This window comes from Coregonus lavaretus, assembly GCF_964263955.1.
Source record: "Coregonus lavaretus genome assembly, chromosome: 10".
In the NCBI taxonomy this organism is placed as follows: domain Eukaryota; kingdom Metazoa; phylum Chordata; class Actinopteri; order Salmoniformes; family Salmonidae; genus Coregonus; species Coregonus lavaretus.
The window spans coordinates 49669968-49678807 of record NC_139997.1 but is presented as its reverse complement, the minus strand read 5'-3'; the positions used below and the strand labels follow the sequence as shown (position 1 = coordinate 49678807).

Here is an 8840-nt window from a genome sequence, read left to right as displayed (position 1 = left end):
ACATACACAATCCAAGTCTCTATTTTCTCAAGGCTTAACAATCCTTCTTTAACCTGTCTCCTCCCCTTCATCTACACTGATTGAAGTGGATTTAACAAGTGACATCAATTAGGGATCATATCTTTCACCTGGATCCACCTGGTCAGTCTATGTCATGGAAAGAGCAGGTGTTCGTAATGTTTTGTACACTCAGTATGTCTCTGAGTGTATATCTATGTAGGGCTCTGGACAAAAGTAGTGTACTATATAGGGAATAGAGTGCCATTTTCAACACAACCTCAGATAACATCGGAAGTCATGGGCAAGGACATGAATGAACAATGATGAACAGGTGACATTCTAAATGCATTCACTCCCTTATTCTATCCTTTCAATAAGGCTATAAAATGCATGTCTTATTTACAAATATCCTGGTAACATGGCAGCATTACTATCAGTTTAAAGACATGAATGAAAATATTGACTTTAAATGAATGAATGAATGAATGAATGAATGAATGAATGAATGAATGAATGACCAAATGTAGCACTGACACAAATGGAAGCCATGTGAAAATTGCTCAAGGGGGTACAGAAAAATACCTGACCCATATTGAAATAATATCACAAACTAACAGCTGCAGGGGTGAGTCAGACAGACATGAGTCAGCAACAAAACACATACTTTCCAATATTTTATTTCATTCCCTCCATCTCTACTCCTCCACAAACCAATAAAGCCTTTCAAATGTTTTTTTTCTTTCAAAGTTTTCCCCCCCAAGACCACGCCCAGCGCGGATTGGTTTCTCTAGTCTGTGTACACTGGAGCTATACACAACATATACATACAGTATTATCTGTATAAATATTTCAGTCATATATAGGAGATCAAAACACTTTAAAAAACATGAGGTATTGTATGCACACACAGAGGATATACAATGCCACAACAAGTGTTTCTGAGATGGAGAACTTGCACCTGTCTGAGGTGTGTGCGCACTTGTGTGAGCGAACATGTGTGTGTGTGCATGTGTGTGTGTGTGTGTACTGAAGTGAAGGGTTTGAAAGCATTGGAGGTCAGGCTTCTTGAGATTGCCATGGAAACTTAACCACAAACACAAGCTCTAAAATACATCCTTTAAATTGGCTATTTATGTCTCATGCTCAATATAAGACACTATTCTCTACCTATATTGTGCATATTGTTAATAAATTCCTTAGAATTTACTATCATTTGGCAAACATGAACAGGTCATTCAAATTAACAAAGAAAGCTCTTTCAGTTTCAGGTTTTTAAGAACACTACTTTTTGGGTGCAACATATTTTGTCTGTTTTCTCAGACACTCAAACATGCTTACTGACCATTCTATTAAAAAAACATAATTTAACCATTTCATTTTCAGTGGCCATTTGAGGCATTCCTGCAATATAAAGCACCTATGCATATCAAATGAGACAGGAATCTAGCACGCATTCTCTATAGAAGGGTCATCAAGGGCCTAACGAAGGCAGCTTACTATCGAAATTTTTGATAATTCATTAAATATATTTATTGCATCGGATTAATAGAGCGTTTTCTTTGAATCCTTAATGGTGAAACAGCCACATCCATTTGTGATATCATAACAACAAAGTTACTGCAAACAACGAACACATTTTTCTTTACCATACTGCGCGACGCTCCTCTGCAACAAAATCAATAACGAGTGATGGGGCGGCCAGTGGTTCTTTTTCCTCCTGATGTGGATTCCATCTTTAAGGGTCACCTTTTGGTTGCACATCGTCTCACGTTGGTTGACCGCTTTCAACTCCTCTCACCAAGTAAACAGAAATGATTGTCATGTCGACAGGTGAAAAATGTAAGGTACAGTACAAATCATTGTAATCTCATCATGATCCCTTTCTCTCAAGAATACAATTTAATCCGCCTTGAATAGTTCTCAGCTCAATTATCATTCTTAAAATTAGGCTTAACAACTTGACCTGAACTAGGTCAAATGGCCATTTCAGCAACATTGACCATGTCATAGCGCAAGGGAGTGGGAAAATAATTGAGCAATAATGTAAATGACTGACATTCATAATGTATGAAGTGCTACCCACTGTGTCAATCCATTGCATATATTGTTGTTTTTTCTTTCAGATGAAACCCTCCTCTTTTTGGAATGTACGATCCACTGTCTGTGCAAGGCTAATGAGTCCAGGGTCGTATTCATTAGCGCATTAGGTCATATTCATTATTGGAGAAATTCAGGTACGTCCCTAACTGTTTTGGCCCGTTTGCTTCCTAGTGATTATGACCCATGTCTAAAGCATTGTATCCCAATGCGTAACGTTGTTAAACTCAGACATAATTATTTTGGCCTAAATGTTATTTCTGCACACCGTGCACTGTATATGTCTTCATCCCAATCCCTCAAACATACCAGTTAGTGGCTGAATCAAAGGTTGCAGGCTTTGTTTGTTTCCAAAGTCATCACAAGAATCCTTGAGAGTCCTGCCAATTAAAAATACATGGGGGGCAGGCAAATATGGAAGTGTTTAGCTGTCGAAATTCAATTTGAAATGAAAATGTATTTTGATAGCTATATGCTTTCATAGACAGATGGGGAGATACTAAAATTGTAGTTTTGGCCACAGTAGATACCATTCTTGGGCATTTTAAATATTTAAATCAACAAACACAAACGAAGTGGGAATGGTTGACGGTGTCAACTTGACACATCCAATATGCCAGGACATAGCCCACGACAGACATCTTTAGGAAGACAGAGGAGTTCAGTAGGTCAGACCCGAGTTCAAATACTATTTGAAATCTTTCAAATACTTTGAGTTTGTTTTAGCCTGCCTAGAGTGCCAAATGGGCGGGGTCTGCAGTTTTAGGACTTTTCTATTGGTCCATAAAAGCCAGGAAAGCTCAATCAAGCGCAGTCAAAATATTAGAAATTATTTCAAATTATACTGTATTTGAATCCAGTTCTGCGGTGGGTGAACGTTTCCCCAAACGTTTCTTTTACATTTTTCGTATACACTGTACATAAATAAATCCCAAAATATCTGCCTCTGAATACTGTACAATTTACGTTATTCTTGTTTTTTTCCAGCTTCAAGCATATTTTTCAATGAGGAAGTTCACAGTTTTAATCATCAAATATTTCAGAGTAATCAATGTTTTTCGGTTCAGCTGCAGTATCCCTTCGTAAAATCACGTCCCTCTCTGAAGAAATACCCTCCCTAAAATACTGTCCACTCCCTCTGTGGTTAAAAAGCTGAACAACCAGGTGCCCTGTGAAGAAGGTTCATAGGGTGACATAGTATAACATCCACATTATCATAACACTGATCATTATGTTTTCACAGTATTTGGGCTGAATACTGGGTGAATAAACCTAAATGATTTTTGAAGAGCAGGTAGGGACACATTCAAGCTCCATTGCATGTGTAAAGTACACTCCCAAGTACATTATATTCTAGCCAATACAGGACAGTCACAAATGAATTGATACAACACAAAGTGGCCAAATAAAAGATGACAACAATACTGCCCAAAATGAAAAATGATACGTTAGCATAAAAGTTGACACGTAAATCTTGGCAACACTTAATAGATGTATCCATAACCTAAAACAAATCTTCCTGAAGGACAAGGTTGAAGACGTGTATGGATAAAACCTAAACACAACGTTGATATAACATTTGGGGTTGGCTAGGGCCAAGAATGCCCTGTTCCTGGAAGAGCGTTGCATCATTGGAAAATGCTGGGTGTTTCTCAAAATGCATACTATCATGCTCCGAGCACGCAAATTGGAGCACAGGAAGGTCGGAGTATGAGTCCAAATCAAAGTATGCGAAACAGAGCACGGAGGGCACTTCTCGAATGCGTACTCTGTTTGTACATATTTTGAAGCATGTATAGATGCAAGTTTCAACGGAAAGTATGCACAGAAATATGACGCAACCATGTAAAAAATTACGTACAATTTCTTGAAAGCAATGGCGGACATTATTTGAGCTGAAGCGTTGCCTGACTACAATATTTTATCTTGATACGTTAATAAATACATGCTGTGTTCATTTTGGAGTGTTTACCTGCCTACAAAACCCACTGTAGTATGTGTAGATCGCAAGCCCATAGTAAGTCAATAGGGCTAACTGGCTAGCTACTACTGTTAGCTAGCCAGATATCCATGGAAAATTGTTAGCTAGCTACCCATGAAGAATTGACATCAACTTTGCATAACATTAGTTTTAGGTCATTTTTGCCTGTTAAACTATCTGGTGAGCTAGATTATTACGATTCACATATAGCTAGCTGATAGTTATGAAGTAAAACGTTTGCTTTGTGTATATCTTGTTTAGTCTCTATTGCCATTGTCCTGGCAGGAAGTAGGTTCAGTGAATAGGGAAGTGCAGCATGAGGTAAGACAGTAGGGGGAGTGCTTCTCAAATGTGATGTTTTATGCGTTCTCCACACTCTCGTCCTCACAAGAACGTACTCAAGAGAACGTCTACAGAGAATGCACTCGGAGCATGACAGTGTGGAGCACGGTAGTATGCATATTGAGAAAAACCTATTGTGTACCTCTGCAAAAGCTGACTGCTTTCTCATCCGTATATGCTAACAAGCTAGCAAAGTAACCAGTTATCCATTACATTCTCACTGCCGCTAAAAGCTATAGCTAGCTCCCCTGTCCACAAATAAAAATCAAAGGGGTAGGGCTACTCTACACGCAGTAGAGAACATGCCTTAGAAAACATGAACACACAAACACAAACATAGAAACACAACGCCATGGCACAAGCTTTCAGGGAAACCTGCCCTGATACACCATGGAAGCCTGGTAAAAATTTGCCCTGACTGCAACTAACTTCTACAAAAAAATACATACGTCATTATAATATATTCATATATATATATATATATATATATATATATATATATATATATATATATATATATATATATACTTTGATTCCTGGTAGTTCTATCCTAGAAATGATGGGTTGTGTTGAAACACTGCACGTTGATTGTGGTTCCGTTATGATCGTAACCTGGTCCCAGAGTCCAAAGGTCTGTAAAAAAAGGGATACTGCAGCTCCAAAACTTTGTCCAAGAGTTCCTAAAAAGGCTACGGAGGAACACAAGGAACCCCTGATCCAGTATTTTTTTTTGCTCTTCTGAGACAAAGTATGCCGAGGTTTCCATACACATCTCCACCGAAAACGTCTTATTTTTTTCAGACGGAAACAAAAAATGCATGCTTCCCCCGATCCATCCCTTCTATCTTTGCTTTGTCCGTACGAAAAAATAAAAACTAACAAAACAAAACACTTTACAGTACAACTTTCTCAGAGAACGAGGTGGTGATGAGGTCACTTTCTGCCAGACGTTGGGCGGTGGGAGTGCAGTCAGTCGGACTGGGAGACCTGTCGTCGTCCCCCCGTGCCGCCTTGCAAGTGAACATATTTATCTTGTTTTCCTAAGACTTTTCCCAAGACTTTTCCCATGAATGGTTCGTTAGATATTGCACATAATGTCCTGGCTGGTGGCTAAGGATTGTCTGATTGTCAGTGATATCGACTTCTCTTCTCCTCCGATTCAGAGTTATATTCCCTTAAGCCCATGCCCTTCTGCAGGTTTAGTAATGAGTCCTTCATCTAGGAAAGGAAACATTTCAAGGAAAAGGAAAAGGAAACAAAGGAAACGTCCATTTCTCAAGCTCGACTTGACACACTTTTTGCAGATCATGCATTGAAGTCAATAGGAAGTGCAATTTGTTAAAAGTTTTTTAGCATGCGGAACAAGTTGATTCAGTCCTAAATTCACGTCAGGGTCAAATCAAATATTGATGGAGCACATTAAATACAGTACTGCATGTGTGTTTGAACAACCATCTATGACACACACACATTCTTGAATGTTCTTTAAAGTTTGTGAATGAACATTCTTTCTCTGACCAAATTAGTCAGTTATGAATCAGTATTCTAAGTTCTGATTGGCTGTCTCACCTCGTCCAGCAACATCACCGATGACTTGATGATCTCCTTCCACTTCTGCAGCTCGTCGTCATGGTACCGCTGCTGCGACTCCAGAAGCTGGGCCCACTCCAGCTGCGTCTGTGGAAGTTTACTGTGAGAGAAAGAAAGAAACACAAACACACACATACACACACACAGTCAAATATCGCCATCTAGAGGATGTAATGTATTATGGCTGATCTGTATGATATGTAATCAATAAGGTCCGAGGAGCGAAGCGGAGTGCCTGGATACAGCCCATAGTAGTGGTACATTGGCCATATACCACAAAACGCTGAAGTGCATTATTGCTATTATAAGTTACCAACATAAATATAACTGTAAACAAGTAGTAGTCATACCCGTGGTACTGTATTTTGTATGATATACACACGGCTGGAATGCTGTTTCAGCCAATCAGCACCCAAACTACCCAGTTTATAATATGTATTATGACTGTCTATGGTTATTTATAGTGTCTAAAAACACACTCAGAGTGGTCCGCAATGTTGTTTTGAATCTGCAATATGTCTTGTCAATTGCTGTAAATTGTGGAGTGACAAATTAAGAACCGTTCTATACTACAATTGACTACCTTACAATTCCAAAGTAATTCCACAGTGCTGGTATTGAATTGGGTTGTATTGTATTTGTGTGAAGTACCTTTCTTGTTGTCGTAGGCCATGCCACGAGGTCAGGCTCTGTGTGGTGTACTCCAGCATCCACAGCTTATAAAACAGTATCATGTTCAGAAACACCAGCAATACTAGGCTAGAGAGAGAGAGAGAGAGAGAGAGAGAGAGAGAGAGAGAGAGAGAGAGAGAGAGAGAGAGAGAGAGAGAGAGAGAGAGAGAGAGAGACCAGAGACAGAAACTGCGTAAGACTACTGACATAAGTCTATGTTAGACTAGAGATAGCAGGATTCCTCTGGAATTTGAATGCCTACAACTACTGCAAAGGAAGGAGGTTAATACTCTAGTCCAGTGTATGTATGAGGTGAACCAAGTCCATCAAACACAAATCTAATCATCAAAATCAATGTGGTGTTATGAAAAAAAGTTGAATACCTTATACAGATCCTAGAATGCATGAATGGAGACAGGGAAAGAAGAGAGAGAGAGAGAGAGAGAGAGAGAGAGAGAGAGAGAGAGAGAGAGAGAGAGAGGACAATTACACACACCACCAGACAAGAGAGAAAGAAGACAGTGTTTTATATGTCCCCTCTCATACATAGGGTTGCAAAATTCCGGGAACATTCAAATAATTCCCTGGTTTTCCCAAATTCCCGGTTGGAGGATTCCCGGGAATCAGGAGGGAATAAGCAGGAAACCCGGAATTTTCCAACCAGGATTTCTGGAAAACCAGGGAATTTATTGAAAGCTCACGGAATTTTGCAACCCTACTCATACATTCTACTTTAGAGTAGTAGGAGAGGGGAAAATGAAAAATATATCAGATTATCAATGAATGGTTGGTTTGAATACGCATAGAAAGTGGAAACAATGTTCACAATGTTACAATTTTCAAACTGGAGACACCTCAGTCAGTTTTGGAGACAGGTTTTTTCAAACAGTGTTATGGTAGCTAGCAAAAGAGTTTAGAAGCAGTTACAGTTAATAGGCAACCACACCACTCTTTGCAAGCAAATGCGACGATGTCTTCAAAACTGCAAGGTGTCTCCAGTAATGTTTACTTTTTTAGCATACTCCACTTTCCAAGTGTATTGGTACACAAGGAACAAGATGTGTTGAAGTGGCCAGATTTAATCAAATGAGTCACAACAGGCAACTTTGACACATAAATGACACACAAAACATGTAGAGACCAGAGATATCTATGGCTACTTCAATGGATCTATATGAGGGTGAGAGTCAGACTTCTCCACCCATAGAATTAAAATGACTAGAACGGCCACCTTAGGGGCTTTGTCCGTTCTAGTAATATATTTATATGGATTCACCTCCCAGTAACAGCATGGTGAATGAGAATTTTAAACAACCAGCAGTGGTGACAGCCCCCAGGGTGGCGGTGGAATGACACTCACACAAAGCTGATGATGAGGAGTAGCTTGGAGACACTGTAGAGCGCTAGCCCCCCTGGGACATTGTCCGGGATGTATCTGGTCTGAGTGGAACCTGCTGGAAGATAGGCGGCCATTTTGGATCAATACAAAAAAGCCATCCATTACCTAATATTCTATTCCTGTCCTAATCAAACATTACAGTTGCAGGTAATAAAACGTTTGTTTTTTAGAACCCTGTACCGCGGTACAGGTTTGTGTGATGAACTATCACTAGGAAAAGCTACAGCACCGTGTTACACAAACATTCTGGGAATTTTTCTGATAGTTGTTCCATTGAGCCAGGAAAACTCAATCAAAAGCAGCTAAAGAATTTGAATACTATTTGAACCCAGGTCTGATTGAAACCATATTGGCAATTGATCCCAGCGGCTTAAGGCTTGAGGGTGTCCTAAAATGTACATCATACTCTGAGTCAAACACAGCCATCAACGGTCAGTCAGTCCCCCTGTGCCCCTCTGACCTGCCACGTGTTTGTTGCGGTGGTGGTGGGTGACCTCCTCCTCGTCCTCGGGCGTGGTGACGGGGCTGAGGGCTTCGTCCATGTGTGGGGGCCGCAGGTGGACCAGGGGCCGTTTCCGTCGCCTCAATGCCCCTGCCCGTAGAGACCTGGCCTTGGGGGACTGTCTGTGGGGCTCGGCCAGGACCACCTCCACCTTACTCAGCTCCAGCTCTGGAAAGAGTTAAAGGAAGCTGTATTACACAGTGGCTGTGTCTCAAATGGCACCCTATCCCTACATAGGGCACTACCTAAATCATGCA

The 8840-nt window shown here is 40.3% G+C and overlaps 1 pseudogene across 1 annotated transcript in view; it reads right to left on the bottom strand.

The window, feature by feature from the left end:
- Positions 1-4968: 4968 nt before the first annotated feature.
- LOC311136186 (protein Aster-B-like) overlaps positions 4969-8840 on the bottom strand; it is a 124075-nt pseudogene continuing 120203 nt past the window's right edge. The window contains exons 19-23 of the transcript XR_014615441.1: positions 8542-8751; positions 8043-8136; positions 6662-6769; positions 5990-6110; positions 4969-5638 (exon numbers count right to left, since the gene is read on the bottom strand). The product of XR_014615441.1 is annotated as a protein Aster-B-like (transcript). The remainder of the gene's footprint in view (positions 5639-5989; positions 6111-6661; positions 6770-8042; positions 8137-8541; positions 8752-8840) is intronic.